Genomic DNA, 18,181 nt, shown 5'->3' on the forward strand with positions numbered 1-18,181 from the left:
CTGAGTCTTTGGTATAGGGATTAAGTACTCAGTGCTCTTCTTTTTTTTAAATAGATGGTAAAAATCATCACTTACTTGGTAGCAGCCGAAATGTACATGTTTTGCTGATATTTCAGACAAAATGTTTGATAACCTCCCATGGATCTTGAAACAAATTCAGTTGTGATCAAATCAGTGCTGAATCACTGGTAGGCTTTGCTGTTCCAAGGATTTTTCAAAGACAGATCAGTGTACATATTTGAATAAAGCATGTAACCTAACATGGCTAATTGAAACAGCTGATAGCTGCTGTAGTGTGTGTGGGGTGGCTTCTTCTTTTTTTTTTTTTTGCAATCCATTAATCTACATATTCAAGGATACTGATCAGAGCTGATGTCTCTATTGAGAACCCAGAGACTGTCCTATTTGTAAATATATCACCAAGTTACACCAATTATAATCTGATCATTAAAAATGTATTCAGTTACATATTCTATTAGTTTTATAGCTGAAAAATATTTTTCAGTTAGAGGTCACCTTACAAATTTTTCAACTCTTACTCCTTTGTAAAGTATCTTATTAAATTTGCATTTGATTCAACGGAAAATACATGTTTTATTACCATTCTGTACAGCTGAATCAGTAAACTTGTGTTTGTTTACAGTAAGTATATGTTACCAGTATAAATCACTTGACTTTGCAAAAGTATCTAATCAAAAGATAAAGGATTTCCATTATTTATTCTGGCTCAGCACTTGAGAGACCTGGGTTCAATTCTCTGCTTTACCATGGACTTTCTGGGTCACCTTGGACAACTCTGTTTTAATTTGTAAAATGGAGAATAGCTTTTCCCTGTGTTACAGGGGTATTGTGAGAATAAATATATTAAATATTGTGAGCTGCTCAGAAACTACAATAATAGGGTGGCATATAAGCAACTAAGGGCTGGTGTACTCTAATGCTGTAAGTTGATCTAAGTTACACTCATTCAGTTACGTAAGTGAAGCTGATATAACTTCCCATCAACGTAGCTTTTGCCTCTCAAGGAAGTAGAGTACAGATGTCGACAGAAGAGTGCTCTCCCATCGACTTAGTGTGTCGACTTAACGAGTCTTCACCAGATCTGCTAAATTGACACCACTGCATCAATTGCAGTGGTGCCGATTTAGCTGGTAGTGTAGAGATGGTCTGAGATAGATATATATGATGCAGACCATCACAGTTGGCCACACAAGAGGGCAAGGATTAAACTGACATAAGACTGAACTAAACTCTTCCAGTCTTAGAAATTGTACATCTAGGCCAGCGTGAGGAAACTGCCACTGCTTGTATTTTGTCTCCATTATGGAGGTGTCAGTTACAACTCTATAGTTACGGTTGAATAGAATTTTGCCATTAAAATCAGAATTCCCCGCACTATTGTATGGGGGAAATACAGCATATTTCCCCGCCAAAATTACAGTACTTTGAATTCAGAATGAATTTGTGGAGAATTCACAAGTAGATCCATTAATTAGTTAAGGAGTTAAAATTAATTGGTCCATTAAGAAATTTAGTATTGAGTGTCACAGTTTTCCCCCCTAATTTTCTCAATGGCAAAACACAGACCCTTTAAACTCTTATATAGTTAAATCTCACTGAAATCTTGTGGATAGTTATATTTGAAGAAATATTTTTAGGATTAATGGTCATTTTTGTTGTTGTTCATAAGCAAACATTTCTCCTTCATTTGGGACTGGTGAATAATCTTCAGAGAATTTAATGAACTGCTTTCTTTTTAATTTTTTTTTAAGATGGCTCCTGAAGCCACAAGTATTATTAGAAGTGCACTCTTTTAAGAGTTCTCCCACCTCCCATTATTCCCAAGGGCAGAGAAGCTAGGCCGCCCTCAGCAGGGAAACTTGTGACCCGTAGGCAGATAGGGTCCCTTGAGGGCAGAGTTAAAGTTGTTTGGGTGCCCTACATGTGTATTTGTATATCCTAACTTATTTAGATTTCATTAGATTTAACCATAACTTTGAATTTCCTGAGTTTCAAAGCTTGCTTCTGGAATAATTACACATCGCTAATCGCTATAGTTCATGTTACCCCAAATTATTGATATTTACTCTCTAATTTTCACTTCATCTTGCCATGTTTTTTGTCTGGGATTTCTGTTACTTCTGTGGATTAAGAGAGCTTCATTTTCCAGAGCTATCAGCCTGGAACTTCATAGCTTATGAAGCTTGGAGCCTTACTATTAAAAGTAAGCATATACACTTAGAAATGCCACAAAAAATTTTAAAAGAACATTAGTCAGGCTGCAAAGTCAAGAACTCAACAGTTAGGAAATTTCAGCTTTAAGGTTGCCTGTGCAATCTTAATTTGGCTCCTTTGTCCATATATATTATGAAACAACCTTTAAACACATGATCACATTTTTCCACAGAACCCCTCCAGCAGCTGGAAAAAAACACAAATTCCATCAGGTGCATCATATTTACACCCATGTGGTTCATCAGGGTTGGAACCTTTAGATCTGCCTCTAACTTGAGCTAATGGAGTAACTGATGGTAGTAGATTGTCATCATCCTTTATGAGCAGCAATGCAGGAGCGGGAAGAGACACCTACTTTGACAGCAGGTTTCACACGTTGGCAGACAGCAGAGGAATGACACTTGGGAATCTTGGATTTCATTCTGTTTTCTGGGGAGAGGGAGGGAGAAGAGTGCTGTAGTAGGTGCTGACTATTCTGCCCATTCTTCCGAGCTTTGACTCCTTCTGCTCCAACACCTCCAGTCTGTCCCAATCCTGTCTCTTCCCCACCCCAGGTTCTGAGTCCCAGTCCCATTCTCCTTGCAGACCCAGTTTGTCTCCACTCCTCAGGTTTCTCATCCCATTCCAGTCTCCTTGCCCAGCCAATCCTATTCTTCCTCTCTGGGTTCCCTGTATGAGTTCCAATCTCCCACCTTTTTCTTTTCTGAGGTATAACCTTCATTTTGTGCACTAAAGTAATATAGAAAAAGCATAATTTATGTGGTCTGATTAATGTTGTAAAGACATGCTGGCAAGATAAGTCAGAGCATTTAAAGAGGTGCTGAATACCCATAACTCTATTTGAAGATAAAAGCTGCTCAACACCTCTGAAAAACAGGCCCACAAGGCAATGTGGTGGTCACTTGTAAATGCTTGCTTTGCTCTTGAGCAATCACCAGGTTCACAGGGAAGACAAGGTAATCTTTAGGCCTCTGTAGTTGTCTGTGTCCCTTGCTGATATCTCCGTTTTGGAGGTCAACAAGAGAGAGGCTGTTTTGGATCCCTCTCCATGTCTGTCTTTCTATGAAAGAATCTGCCCTGGGTTTGACAGTTGGATGAGGGAAACCTCATTAACATGCTCCCTTGATGTCATTCTTATGCAACTGACTTTAGGCAAGTAGGGTTGAGAAATCAGAGTTGCCTCTGACAAGTACTGAGAGGGGAAAATACCCCACTTAGAACAGATAAAAGCAGTTCTACACTTAAGAAGCTGCAGCAATGCAGCTGCACCGGTGCAGCGCTTTAGTGAAGCATAGAATATCAGGGTTGGAAGGGACCTCAGGAGATCATGTACTCTAACCCCCTGCTCAAAGCAGGACCAATCCCCAATTAAATCATCCAATAGATTTTTGCCCCATATCCCTAAATGGCCCCCTCAAGGATTAAACTCACAACCTTGGGTTTAGCAGGCCAATGCTCAAACCACTGAGCTATCCCTGATAATCATAGAATGAAGATATTACTATTCCAAAGGGAGAGCTGCTTCTGTCCGTGTGATTAATCCAGCTCCATGAGTGGCAGTAGCTATGTCAAGGGGAGAATCTCTCCCCTTGACATAGTGCTGTGTATACCAGTGGTTCTCAACCTGGGGTCCGGGGCCAACTAACGGTCCCCGAGCAGGTTTTAGGGGGTCTGCCAAACAGGGCCAGCATTAGACTTGCTGGGGCCCAAGGCAGAAAGCCAAAGCCCCACCACCTGGGGCTGAGGCCCGGGGTTCCAAGCCCTGCCACCCAGGGCTGAAGCCGAAGCCCAAGCAACTTAGCTTCGTAAGGGCCCCTGTGGCATGGGGGCATGGGCAATTGCCCTGCTTGCTACTCCCTAACACTGGCCCTGGCTTTTATATGCAGAAAAACAGTTGTGGCCCAGATGGGTTTTTGAAGTGAGGTTTTTTTTACCCACGAAAGCTTATGACCTAATAAATTTGTTAGTCTTTAAGGTGCCACCGGACTCCTTGATGTTTTTGTGGATACAGACTAACACGGCTACCCCCTGATAATTAAGTTTGCAGTGTAAACCAGGCCCAAAGCAAATTTGGCTAGCTCAGGATTTAAGATGCTATCAATGCTGAGTTCTGTGAGTGTGGTCTTCTCGTTCACATTCCGAACATCAGACAGATATGCCTTTATTTATAAAATCACGTAGTTTGAAGGAGGTGTTTGGTGAAATGAGTCTTAAACCAACTTGGACTGAAATTTGCCCAAATTACAAAAGCCAGGATCATGGTTAGCACTAACTGGTCATCTTGGCAGACTCTGCATACACCACAAAGAGTAAATGCGCATGAATGTGAATATTGTACCATGTATCTTAGAGGTGGTCTCTAAAGGCAGGGCATATTGGTAATGTTATACGGGAAACTCTCACTGTTGCTCTCCATGTTCCATTTTCTTTGTCAATAAAGAGTGGCTCTCAACATCTAATCTGACACCTTTCATGAAGACAAAAACTCACTTAAAATTATGATGTGAAGAATTACTATGTCTTGAAGAAAGGCCATTTAGCTAATATGCAGCATTTCAGAGCAAAAACTTACAGTCGAGACCATCAACTCCTAATAAAGGACCCTTTTCTGCTACTTTTACTCATGTTGAGTAGTGCTTTACTTTGTAAGCAGCCCCCGTTGATTTCAATGGGATTATATGCAGAGGTAATCTATTGTGAGGCAGGGTGGTAGAATTAGGCCCTGGATGGTTTTTGTTATGCTAACAAATAACTGTTTCAGTTTTTGATATGTTTGAAATTTAGGGACAAACTTAGGTCTTTAAATATTCTTGCATATAAAAATGAGAGCTTGTTTACAACTGGAAGAATTGGTGTAGTATAATCTGAATTAAGAAATAAGACAGCATAGTAAAAATCTAATGAGACTCGAAAAGGAGATCAATATAAAAAACACTGAAGAATCAATGCTGATGTTTTCTTTAGATAAATTGCTGCACTGATTGTCATGAAGTATATTGATGTCACTGTCACTATGACAACATTATGACAAGAACTAGTCACTCTAGGCTACCTTGTAAAAGGATCTGTCATCTGTATTTTTGTATAAAAAGTAATAGAAATGAGAACATCTCGCTTAGTACAAGACTTTAGTCATGGTAAGGTTAGATGATTTGATGTAGACATTGGATCAAGGTGTATTCAAGCCAAAGATAAGGTAACTTGTCATGAAAGGAAAGGTAAGAACAATTTATTATCCAAGCAGTATATGCTTTTACTTTTTCAGCCCATCAGAATAAAGAGAAAAGGAATATTTTCATGGTATTGGTATAAATAACTTTATTTTAATGCAGAAAAATCATTTCATGTTAAATTTGTTACAAGTGCAGTAGGAGTGTGCACTTGAGGAAGTACGTAGCATTTTTGCACTGAAATAATTGCAGTTCAATTTGTTTTTCTGTTTGTTTTAAATGACAAAGGTGAAAACAACTAATCTTTCAATCTCTTCCTTTTTCTATTCCTGCATGACTTTCAGATTTTTTTGTGCCGTGTTAGTTTTAGCCACAGTGCTTTTGATGTACTGGACTTCAGTCATATTGTAAAATCCATAATCCTAGATTTTTTTCTCAAATCACTTGGCTTCCACTATCTCATATTTTTAAATGCTCATTTCCCACATCCGAAATATTACACTGCTCCTGGCAAAAGCTTCTTGTGAAGATCTTAGTCATTAGAAATATCACAAGTTTAGCAAAATCTTTCTTAGTTGCATTTTTGCAGCTGTTCCAGTTTTCTACAGCACAGAGCCAAAATTATGACATTAACTGTTTAGGAATATGTAACAGTACATAATAATGGCATGGAAATATAACCAAATGGCATTTTCCCTAGCAGTCAGTATTTGTGTTCTTATTAAATCTGATCCAAAGCCAAAACTCTTCAAGGGGATCCTTTGCATGTCGTCTCTGTCTGTCTTTTAACACACAAGCCTAATTCAATAGCACTGGCTTGCTCCATCTTGATTTCACTTATTTATTACAATAAGTTCAATGGGAGAATATTTCTAAATGTGGACAGCTCACAGTGACCTTCTTTAGTTTTGCTACAAAACCAGCATAAGTAGTGAAACGATATGACACTCATTATTCAAACATCCCTACAGGAACAAAAGCAATTACATTTGTGATTAAGATTTAATAGGATTGCTTTTTACATGAATCCATAGTTTTTCTTTTATTTTACCTTGGAGGATAGGTTATTTCAAGTGAATGAGAAAGGAATACAAGCCAAAAAATGTTGTCATTCATGTTGTATTCATATTGAAATGAAACTTCAACAATGTACATGATTTAAGCAATATCTGTGTAATTAGACTTTGGGGATGTACATGAATGGTCAGTCTTAAAAAAAACCCACACAGATAAAGGGGGGAAAGGAGATTAAAACCTTGGCAGTAAACTTAATAAATAAAGCTGTAAATGTTGCCAAAGATTATTACTTTGAGGTCTAGCAATGCATACAGACAGGCCAAACTGCTGTTCTACAGTACATCTTAAGCAACTAGAAGAAGCATCTTAGTAAATTATCTCTCTCGAGCAAGATAAAAGATGAATTGCTGCACTGAAAAATTTGCTGCTTCCCTTTTAAAAAAATAAAGGGGGCAGCGGGGAAGAGGGGATGGGGAGAGGAGAAGCTTTCCCCAAAGAGCACTGTAGAAAATAAATAATACTTGTTTCTAAAATAAATTACTCAAGGCACTAAGTCACTCTCCATGAAACCAACCACAGTTGTGTATTCTCTATCATTAACTTAAAGTACCAGCATGGTAGAATATAAGTTCAATTTCTTTTTAAAGCCTGACTTAAGTCGTTTTCATTAGTTCCCCTTGCACCGGGGTGAAAGTAACTTAAAGGACTTACCGATAGGACGGAGTCCTGAGCGGGCGTGGCCTCAACCGGAAGAGGAGGGGCCTTTCAAGATTTAAAGACCCTGGGGCTCCGGCTGTGGCTGGGAGCCCCAGGGCCTTTAAATCACCCCAGAGCTACCAGCTGCAGAGACGGCTGGGAGCCCCGGGGCTCAGGGGAGAATTAAAGGGCCTGGGACTCCAGCCTCCGTGGAGCTCCGGGCCCTTTAAATCACCGTGGGAGCCCTGCCACCGCTTCCCTGGGGCGGCAGGGCTCGGGCTACAGCTGGGGTAGCGGCAGCAGGGCTCCAGCAGCCGGGCTCAAGCGGGGATTTAAAGGACCCGGTGGTCCTGCCACGGTGGGGAGCCCCGGGCCCTTTAAAGCACTGCCGGAGCCCTGCCGCTGCTCAGGTAGCAGCGGCAGGGCTCTGGCAGCAATTTAAAGGGCCAGAGGCTGCGGACGCTGCGGGGAGCCCCGGGACCTTTAAAGCCCTGCTGGAGCTGCAGCAGCAGGGCTCGAGCGACGCTTTAAAGGGCCTGGGGCTCCCCGCAGCGGCTGGAGCCCCGGGCCCTTTAAATCACCTCCAGAGAAGCTGGTCCAGTCCAGCACGGCGTACCGGCTCTTGCTGGTACGCTGTACCTGACCGGACCGGCTTACTTTCACCTCTGCCTTGCACACACCATTAGGGAGGAATGTATCATATTGTCTAAGTTCAGTTTATTTAAAGATATTTGAACCATAATAACTTAAAACGTGACTCTTAGACCCCTGGATAAATGGAGCAATGTTAAGTAGAGGGAAGAATGTGCCCCCACAACCTCAAAGGCAGGGAGGCAGGTCTTTGTTTGAACTGGTGGGAAAAGGGGGAGGCTGCTTTAAGGGTCTCCTCCCCACTTGGGGTTTGGTGGGGGAGGGAAGGCATCACCTGGGTGGGTGGGACAGTGGGACTTGGAAAAGTCATTGGCCCCTGTGACCTGGGGAAGAGTATATAAACCCCGCCCCTGCAACCTGAGGTCCTTCTCACACCTGGATTAGCTACACACACACCCTGCCCCAGGATTAGCAAAGACTCGGATTTTTGGTCTGCTGTGGGTATTGTGCTAGTTGCCTTTTTTGGGACTGGGAAGGAATTTTCCCTTCACTGCCAGATTGTGTGTGTGTGTGTGTGTGTGTGTGTGTGGATTTTTTCACCTTCTTCCTTGCAGCTCAGGGACCTGGTGAGGTTAGGTGAGCAGGTGGTAATTAAGTTGTCACAATTTAGCAAGTGGCAGGTGTCTAGTGCAGGTATCGATGGAACCAAAACCCCAATACCCTGATAAACCGGAATTAGAAGTAGACTTGGGGGAAGGAATCCCCTAATGAAGCTGGGGGACAGGACTGGAGTTCCTAATGTCTGGTACAGCAAGGAGACAGCCCCCTTTTTCCAGCCTCTTAACCCTCATATGAGGGGAGGGGTTCCAGAAACAGCCAGTGGCCAGCTGGGAAGAGGGGTGGGGAGCTGATGCTGAGCAGGTGAAATGCCTAAGGAAAGAATCATGATGTGTACTGATAAGTTATTGCTGGAAAATTCCCAGATGAGTTAAATTAATAAAATTGCAGACTAATTAAACCACAAACCTTGTATCTTGTTTTTCTTCCCACATGCTTGGGACAAAGGCATTATGGCAGTGGTGGGCAACCTGCGGCCTGTGGGCCACATGCAGCCCACCCTGGTAATCCCCTGGTAGGCCTTGGGACAGTTTGTTTACATTGGCCGTCCGCAGGCGTGGCTGCCCACAGCTTCCAGTGGCCGCAGTTTGCTGTTCCCGGCCAATGGGAGCTGCAGGAAGCAGCAGACAGCATGTCCTTGCAGCTGGTGCCGCTTCCTGCAGCTCCCATTGGCCGGGAACAGTGAACCGCAGCCACTGGGAGCTGTGGGCGGCTGTGCGTGCGGATGGTCAATGTAAACAAATTGTCCCACGGCCCGCCAGCGGATTACCCTGACGGGCCACAGGTTGCCCACCACTGCACTATGGTCTAGTGAAGTGGCTCTCAGCCTCTTCTATACAATAAACATATTACACCAGAAAAACCTTTCTGTACTCCCCTTCATCTAGAAGGCAATAAAAAAAACCCTTTATGTTTCAGGTTTAAACTAATTTCTAACGGTTCGGGATTAGGATGAGACCTCTGTGGGGTCAGATTGTTTACAGAGGGGTTCTTGCACCTTCCTCTGCAGCAGCTGGTGTTGGCTACTGTCAAAGAAAGGCTACTGGAGAAGATGGGTCTGATTTAATCTGGTAATTCCTATGTTGGGATGAAGAAAAGTAGGCTGGTTGTGACCCCTTACATTTATTTGTGATTAGGGGTGGCCCGTCCATATAGGCAAACTAGGTGGTCGCCTAGGGTGCCAAGTTGTGGGGCGCCAAATTCGAGGAAAAAAATCAAATTTAAAAAAAAAAGAAAAAAATTAAAAATAAAAATAAAAAATAACGAAGCTGTCATTATTTCAATTCCCGTGCGCATATGGAGGGAATATGAATTATAATTCATTTCTCTACATTTCTGAGAATTTATTAATATGTCAAATATTTTATGCACTGCAAAAATAAATAATATTTTAGCAAAAAAAAATCCAATTGCGATGTAGGGTCAAGATGACCCACTCCGCTATTTTGATAAGCAATAACTCAGCCACAATGAAACACAGCTGCCAATGGCAAGATCTGCAATGCTAGTGACACCTAACTCGAATATACATCAAGGTCACATAGCCAGAAATTCATGTAGAGCGGAGATATCACGAGTTGATACATGTCAAACGGTCATTTTAACACACGTTGCAGGTAGATGGTTAAGAATCGAGCAAATAATGTGGAAAATTGTGTTTCTTGGTGTCAAAGAATAAAGAATAATGTCTTTCAGCATTATAAATCCAAAATGTGAGTATCTTTAAGCATTATTAAACCTTAGCATTATTATCAGACTGTATAATTATGAACTTTTCTCTGTTATACCTGGTTCACATGTAATAAATAAGGTCCATAAAAGAAAAGTAACCATGTTAATGCTTAATAGACTACGAAAGTGATGATGTCACACTCCAAGCAGGCAACCATGAGGAAGGGGATTACTTTCCAAACAACTGGTGTTGGGTTATAATGTCGAAAAAAGGTCATTTTGTTTCCATGTAAATGCTGTAACTAACTGTTTTAATAGGTAAGTGAGTGTATGTTACTAATCATTGGATCTTTAAGCAGTGAAAAGATGTGTTGGAATGGCTGCAATGTAGTTTAAATCGCCAACCATGTGGTGTGTCAGCCATCCTTAACGCTATAATGCTTGCAGTTGGGAGCACAGTACATAAGAATATTCAAATGCCCCATGGCAGAAAGAGGAAAAAGAAAACCCTCAGGAGCTGAGTATTGTAAATGAAAGGCTGAGAAGGAAAAGGACCAAGCAAAACAGCAGGGATCCTTCCTGAAATATCTTCTCTTTAATCCAAATAAAGATGGAAGCAGTTCACAGCATCCAGATGAAGGAATTTTACTTGGAGAGGAGGTTAGCTCACATTCACATGGAAGCAGTTTGGAACATCAAGATGAAGGTATATTACTTTGAGATGAGGGTAGTTCACATCCACAAAGAAGCAGTTTGGAAACTCAAGATGATGGAAACTTACTTCTAGATGAAGGCAGCTCACAGCATCAGACTGATATGGAAGTGGAGAAAATTTATTCACCTTCAGAGAGACATGCAGAAATTGAAGTAAATGAAGTAGAAGGAAGAAAGGATAAGGAAGTTACAAACAAGTTACAGTATGGGGACCCAGCTTCATGGCCTAGATGTGATGACAGTGTGCAGCAAATTCCAGTGGAACATGGACCCGAACAAGTTCATGAGTTTCCCTTCCCTAAGGATGGAAATAAAAGAAAATTCTCTGCTCAGCATTACAAGAGGAAACTCATTAATGGGGAAGAAATTCATTGAAACTGGTTACAATATTCAGTGTCGAAGGACTCTGTGTTTTGCTTTTGCTGCAAGTTGTTTAGAAATCAAGCAATTGGTACATCACTTACTGAAAATGGTTTGAAGGACTGGAAAAACATATCTTCAATTCTCTCTTCATATGAAAGAAGTACAGAACATTTGGAATGTTTTCAAAATTGGAAAGAACTTGAATTACGATTGAAAAAAGGAAAAACTATCGAAGAAAATGTATGTGTGATCAAGGAAAAAGAAGAATATTGGCAACGAATATTAGAACATCTGATTGCTTTAGTGAGAGTTCTCGGTGGGCAAAATTTAGCATTCCGCAGCCATGGTAGAAATGAAAAATTATACACTCCAGGTAATGGAAACTTTTAAAAATGTGTTGAATACCTAGCCTTATTTGATCCAGTCATGAAGGAGCATCTACGTAAAATAACTGATCATGAAACACAGGTTCATTACTTAGGAAAAAATATGCAGAATGAACTGATTTAAATCCTAGCAAATGCCATTAAAAAGAAAATTGTAGAAGCTGCCCATTCTGCAAAATACTTTTCAATAATACTGGACTGTACACCAGATGTGAGTCATGTTGAACAAATGACGATCATTTGTTTTGTGGATATGGAAAAAGTCTGCAGATGAAGATAATGTTGAAGTGCTCATAAAGGAACATTTTTTGGATTTCGTACCACTGAAGGAGATGACTGGAGCATTTATGACTGAAACTATTTTACAAGAGCTTGAAACAATGTCATTATCTGCTGAAAAATTATGTGGCCAAGGCTATGATAATGGAAGAAATATGAAGGGTAAAGACAATGGTGTGCAAAGGAGAATGATGGAAATCAATTCTAGGGCCTTTTTCGTTCCTTCCAGTGCTCATTCTCTGAATTTGGTTGTCAATGAGGCTGCTAGATGCTGTTTGGAGGCAAGCAGTTTCTTTGACCTGGTGCAACGTGTTTGTGTTTTTCTCAGGCTCAACACGCCGTTGGGAGATTCTGATTTGCCATGTGAATTCTCTGCGAAAGCACTTAGTCAGACAAGATGGGAGAGTTGCATTGATGCTTTGAAGCCTCTTCGCTATGAACTTGGAAACATTTATGATGCCCAAATTGAAATTTCTGATGATACTACCTTTACTGGATCATATGGCAATATGGCATGATCAGATGCAGAAGCTCTTGCAAATGGCCTTTCCAAGTTCAAATTTGTGACTTCACTCATTTTGTGGTATAATAGCCTTTTCAAGATTAACATCACTAGTAAGAAGCTTCAGGAAAATAACTTGAACATACATTCTGCTATTCAAAAACTGAAGCAAACTAAAAATATTCTGGAGGAATTCAGAAGTGATGAAGGGTTCGAAGGAACACTGGTAGATTCTCTCGAGCTTGCTGAAGAAATAGACTTTCCAACAGAATTTGTACCAGAGCCAGTTTGCATGCAGCAAAAGAAACTGCAGTTTTCGTATGAAGGATGAGACGCACACATTCAGAATCCAAAACAAAGGCTCAAAGTGAATTTCTACTTCACAGTCCTTGATACTGCTATTCACTCGGTTGACGAAAGAATTCAACAGATGCAGCAACTAGAATCAGTATTTGGCTTTCTATATGATATCCACAGCTTGCAAAAGAAAACAGCAAAACAGATAAGAGAATTTTGTATAAAACTGGAGTCGGCATTGACTCATGAAAATTAAAAAGACATTGATGCTACAGATTTGGGTAGTGAGCTTCAAGCTTTTTCAAGGCGACTTAAGAAACATTCCACTCCTGAAGAAGTACTGAAGTTTGTTTGTGAAAATAAACTGTTTTCCAAACATTTTTATAGCTCTATGCATTCTTTTAACTTTGCCAGTTTCCGTAGCTAGTGAGGAACGTAGCTTCTCAAAGTCAAAACTGATAAAAACATATCTGCGTTCAACAATGGTGCAAGAAAGACTTGTTGGACTTGCCACAATGTCAGTAGAGCATGAAATAGCTGGAAAACTGGATCTAAAAGAACTAGTGACTGAATTTTCAAAACTTAAAGCAAGAAAAGTCACGTTTTAAGAGCGCACAGTGTTTTTTATTCGGAGTGTTTTGTAAATATGGGTTAAAGTTCATTGAAGAGTTTTCTTATTTCTTTCTATATTGGATGTGGTGGTAATGGCAGTTAAAGCAGGATAGCGTAATGGATGATTTTGGATTTGTAGTAATAAAAATTATAATTAACATTTTTAATGCATTTTTATTTGAAATCAGACTGAAATATCATCTAGCTGTCAGGTACAAATCTATTCTGAAAATTTAATGTCTCTATTTTATCTGATCTCAGAAACATTGGTTGCACGGACGGACTGACGGACAAACCGAATAATTAAGCCTCTGTTTAAAAAAAAAAACCGCTTAAAAACATTAAAAGGAAAAATGGAGCAAAATGTTTCCCAGTTTAACAAAAACCTCAGCCTAGATCTGCCCTTGGGGTTTGGGGGTGGGGGTGCTGATTGCATGGTTCGCCTAGGGTGCCAGTTGCTGGCCACTAGTCTAGGCCACCCCTGTTTGTGATTCCCTGGGAGTAGTGACCTCCTAGGTTGAAAATTCATGGGGTGAGGAATGCGTTAGTCATTCTGCAGTTTTGTCTTGCTTCCGAGGTTTGTTCACTATATAGCCTTTGGTAAAGCACACCCGCTCTGTGTTTCAAGTATCCCAGGTATTTATGCATGTATAAAGGGCGGGATGATTGATTATTTAATGTTTTCCCAGTACTTTGAAAGTGCTTAGTTATATGATTATAGAAAGATACCCAACAATTTTTGTAATGGTTGATAGAAATAAGTAAACAATGCAATCATATTTGCAAATGAAAATCCTGAATTGTGAAATCTAATAATGCGCTAGAGATATAACATCTGTTTAATATCTAATTGCTAGGGAGATTAGTATATTATACTAGTGACCAGTCTTGCATTTTCTATTATGATTCCCATCTAATAAGTTATGTAAACACAGAAGTCAGGTGGTAGCAAGAGTAATTTTTTTTTTTTTTTGCTTTTGACACTGTCATTTCTAACTTCTTGGAAAATTGAACAAAATATTTAATTATAAATGAAAGTGGATAGGCCAATTGAGAAGCCTGCGTGGCTGAAGATCAAGATTGACTTAATTAAATTTGTCAACTGAAACTACTTCAAAGAGCATGTTTAGCACAAACAGGAGTGAGGCAAACTAGGAAAATTTAAAGTAAGCTGCAGAAAAAACCTTATCACTGACATATTTAATGGTGTTGAACTTTGGCTCTGCCATTCAATTTTTAAAACATTTGCCAAATAACATAGGTTTTTAGACATAATGCATTTTTATTCTCTAGCACGAGTATCTTAAGTTAAATCATTCACTGCCGCTGCATAAAGGGTTCTGTATTGCTTAGAATTAGGTCTGACTTTTTCTCTTTTTTTATTACATTGTGCTAAGGTGTTTCTGTATCATGCTGAACTAGCAAAATAGTGGCTAGAAATGCATGTATTTCTTTGTTTTATTAAGTTGGCAGCCAAGTAGGTTTTCTTTTATTGCTAGATAGTAGACTGAGGTCTTCATAAATTTACAAGTCTTAATGAGTGATTTTTATCTTCTCAGGTAAGAGGTTAACAATAGATTGGGCACTTAGTGGTATCTGAGGTAAGCAATGTTTCATTTCTTATTTAGGCAAAATGTCCATCTAAATCATTCACTATATTAAAATATATAGTGTCCTATGCATCACAAAACAGCTGACTTCCAAGTTAGAGTGAACCCATCCTATCCAGAGGGTAGGTCAGCATGCTGCTGAGGAGGGGGAACTGGCTCTGTAGGAGTGTGCCATGGAAGTGATTCACCTTCTACTTTAGCTTTGGTTCTCCTATTCTGGGGATTGCAAGCACAGGGAAGTTACTCCAGTCATACAGCTAGATCAACTATATGAGAAATTTGATCGTTTACAGAGAGCCCTGTGAGGTAAGACTAACCACCTTTGCTGCTACTTGCTCTCCGGCTTGGTCACACCACAAAGAAAATGCGTTCTGGCAGGGTTTGTGAGGAAAATTTCTGTGTGCTTTGAAGGAGGAGTCCCTGTCCACTGGGCAAGCCTTTCCCTCATTATTGGCTGCAGTGGTATAGGCCTCGCCCTAGTCGACAGAATGGAGCTGTTGGCAGATACTGATGATTTTGGGATGTGGACACTTACAGAGTCTTGCCTAGAAGCCCACTTCTGTAACTCCCTGAATCCAGTGTCATTCCTGAGGGTTTGGCTGGATGGAGTCATAGCCCCTGCTCCTGGGGTTTCTGCCCCTTCCACATTTGCCATAGAAGCCCAGAATGAAGTGCTGTCTTTGACCCTTAGCTAACGCTGTAGCAGACTCATTAATCTCTAAGTGGTCTCTGTGCCACTAAATGGGACAGAGCACCACATCCAGGAGGTGTGTGGGTTACATATTTCCCATAGCTGAGGAAGCATATCCCAAGCTTCAGAGACTTCTCAGTTGATATCCCGGATGAGCCCCTACTTGTAATGCCAACAGACGCTGGTAGTCAGCAGGCGGGATAAAACCTGGAACCTCAGGAGCTAAATGCATGAGCTAAAAGCCACATGGCCCTTAGCTAAGTCTGTAGCAGGCTCATTAATCGCTAAGTGGTCTCAGTGCCACTAAATGGGACAGAGCACCAGACCCAGGAGGTGTGTGGGTGACTGAGGTCTGGTCTATACTACCCGCCTGAATTGGCGGGTAGAAATCGACCTCTCGGGGATCGATTTATCGCGTCCCGTCGGGACGCGATAAATCGATCCCCGAATCGGCGCTCTAACTCCACCAGCGGAGGTGGTAGTAAGCGCCGCCGACAAAAAGCCGCAGAAGTCGATTTTGCCGCCGTCCTCACAACGGGGTAAGTCGGCTGTGATACGTCGAATTCAGCTACGCTATTCACGTAGCTGAATTTGCGTATCTTAAATCGACTCCCCCCTGTAGTGTAGATGTACCCACAGACACTGCTTTCCCCTTGCACAGGCTTGAATAGCAGCCTTGCAGGAGCTGTACTTGCAGCCCTGCCAGCTGCTAATCAAATGGGAGATGGATTCCGCTTTCTACACACAGCCCCAAATCAGGCACCTATATTTGAACACTTTGAGCCGAATCCTGAGCTACTGTGAAAGAGCATGGACTTGAATGAAGCTATGCTGGTTTACATCACTGGTAGATCTGGTCTTAACTGTTAGGGGCTAAGTGCTGAGGTGGATTTTGCACTTGCTGAAAATCTAAATACATCTAAACTTGAATCCAAATCCTGACTTGATTTTGCAAAAGTAAATCTGAGTGGATCTCATCCTGCTCTTCTTTATGCAATCAACAAAGCAACCAGAGAGTTACTAGTAGAGCTCTGCAAACCTGCGGATATCCACTTTATATCTGCAGATGTGGATATCCATGGACCATGTTTGCTGATCACAGATTGGATGCAGATACAAATTTTGTATCTGTGCAGGGCTCTAGTTACTAGATTTTGCTCAAAAGAAAATCAGCATCACATTATCAGAGATGTTGCAGGCTAGGGGTGAACTGCATAGAGAAGCTTGTACAAGAGTAATTTCATCCCTTACTTTCATGAACACTAAATTCATTCTCAACAGAAAAATATTTATTTGCACTATTATTGGGGTAAGTATGTCCTCCATTTTCTTACATACAATATGATATGCCAACAGAGCTTTCACTTTCATTAGGCATCCCTATGAGTGTAGAGATGATTCAAAGCAGGTTGGTGGTAAGTACCTCTGCTGTGAATTACTGCTCAGAGATTCATTGTGTATGGTGGTTTATCACACACAATGCAAGGTCATACATCTAGAAATAGAGTGTGGGTGACACTTACATAAAAAGGGGGCTGTATCCTGGAAAGTAGTGACTGAAAGGGACTCAGGGCTTGGGGTATATAACCAATTCAAAATTAACTTCCACTGTAGTGCTGTAGCTAAAATGGCAAATGTGATCCCTGGAATATCTAGTGGGAAGGTGGCATTAATCATATCTTTATAGGATAAAGTGATGCCTACACTCCAAAAAGAAAGTTGGAAAATCTAAAGGGTTGAGAAAAGAGCTACAAAAATTATTTGAGGTCTGGAAAACCTATCTTGCAGGGAGAGACTGAACCTCAGTCGATATTTAGTTTATCCACGAGGAAGATTAAGAGGTGACTTGATACTTGTAAACCATGATCTACATGGGGAAGAGATTTCTGATAGTCCACAGCTCATTAATCTTGCAGAAAATGACATAAATTCCAATGGTTGGAAGCTGAAGCCTGACAAATCTAGATTAGAAACAAGACACAAATTTTAACAGTGAGGATAATTAATAACAACTTAACTAGGCTTATAGTGGATTCTTTACCACTTGTAGTTTTAAAATAAAATGTGAAAGTCTTTTTTGTTTATTAAAGTATGTTATAGGGTTGTAGTTCATTCTCCATCACTGGCAATTTAGATCAAGAATGGATCTTTTAGAAAAAGATACACTCTAATTCAACCAGGAATACAGGTTGCACTAGCAAGTGGTCCATTCTGGTCTTGGAATCTATAAATTCATGATAATAAACATAACAGGGTAAGGTTATTAGAATGTATAAGTTTAAATGTTGTGTGTATGTAACCTGGTATCATTAACTGATGTATGGATAAAATATTGATTTAACTCCTCAATTGGTCAATTTCATACTTTTTAAGGTGTAGTAGTTTTTAAAATTTTTATCCTAGGTGTTATATATTTTGAAATCAGGGTTTTGATTTACTGTAACAACTTTAATTGTACATTAATTAAACTTTTGCTATGGTATTCATATACTCTCAGATCAATCCCTGTGGGGGAATAACCCACAAAAATGATAGAGAACTGTGGTTTTCCTTCTTTGAGTTTCCTTCTGATCAGTTTTTGGGGGGGGTGCAAAGGATGGCTTGTCTCTTGTAGAACAAATAGGGAAGCTGTCTCCCACATCGAGTTCCCAACCAACTGTAATGCCAAGGCCTCGGCTGAACTAAACATTTCCAAATGGGCTAAAAAAAAATCTGTTTTTTGGTTAGTT

The sequence above is a fragment of the Terrapene carolina genome, unplaced genomic scaffold (assembly GCF_002925995.2).
Source record: "Terrapene carolina triunguis isolate 2854851 unplaced genomic scaffold, T_m_triunguis-2.0 Scaffold84, whole genome shotgun sequence".
NCBI classification, from domain to species: Eukaryota; Metazoa; Chordata; order Testudines; family Emydidae; genus Terrapene; species Terrapene triunguis.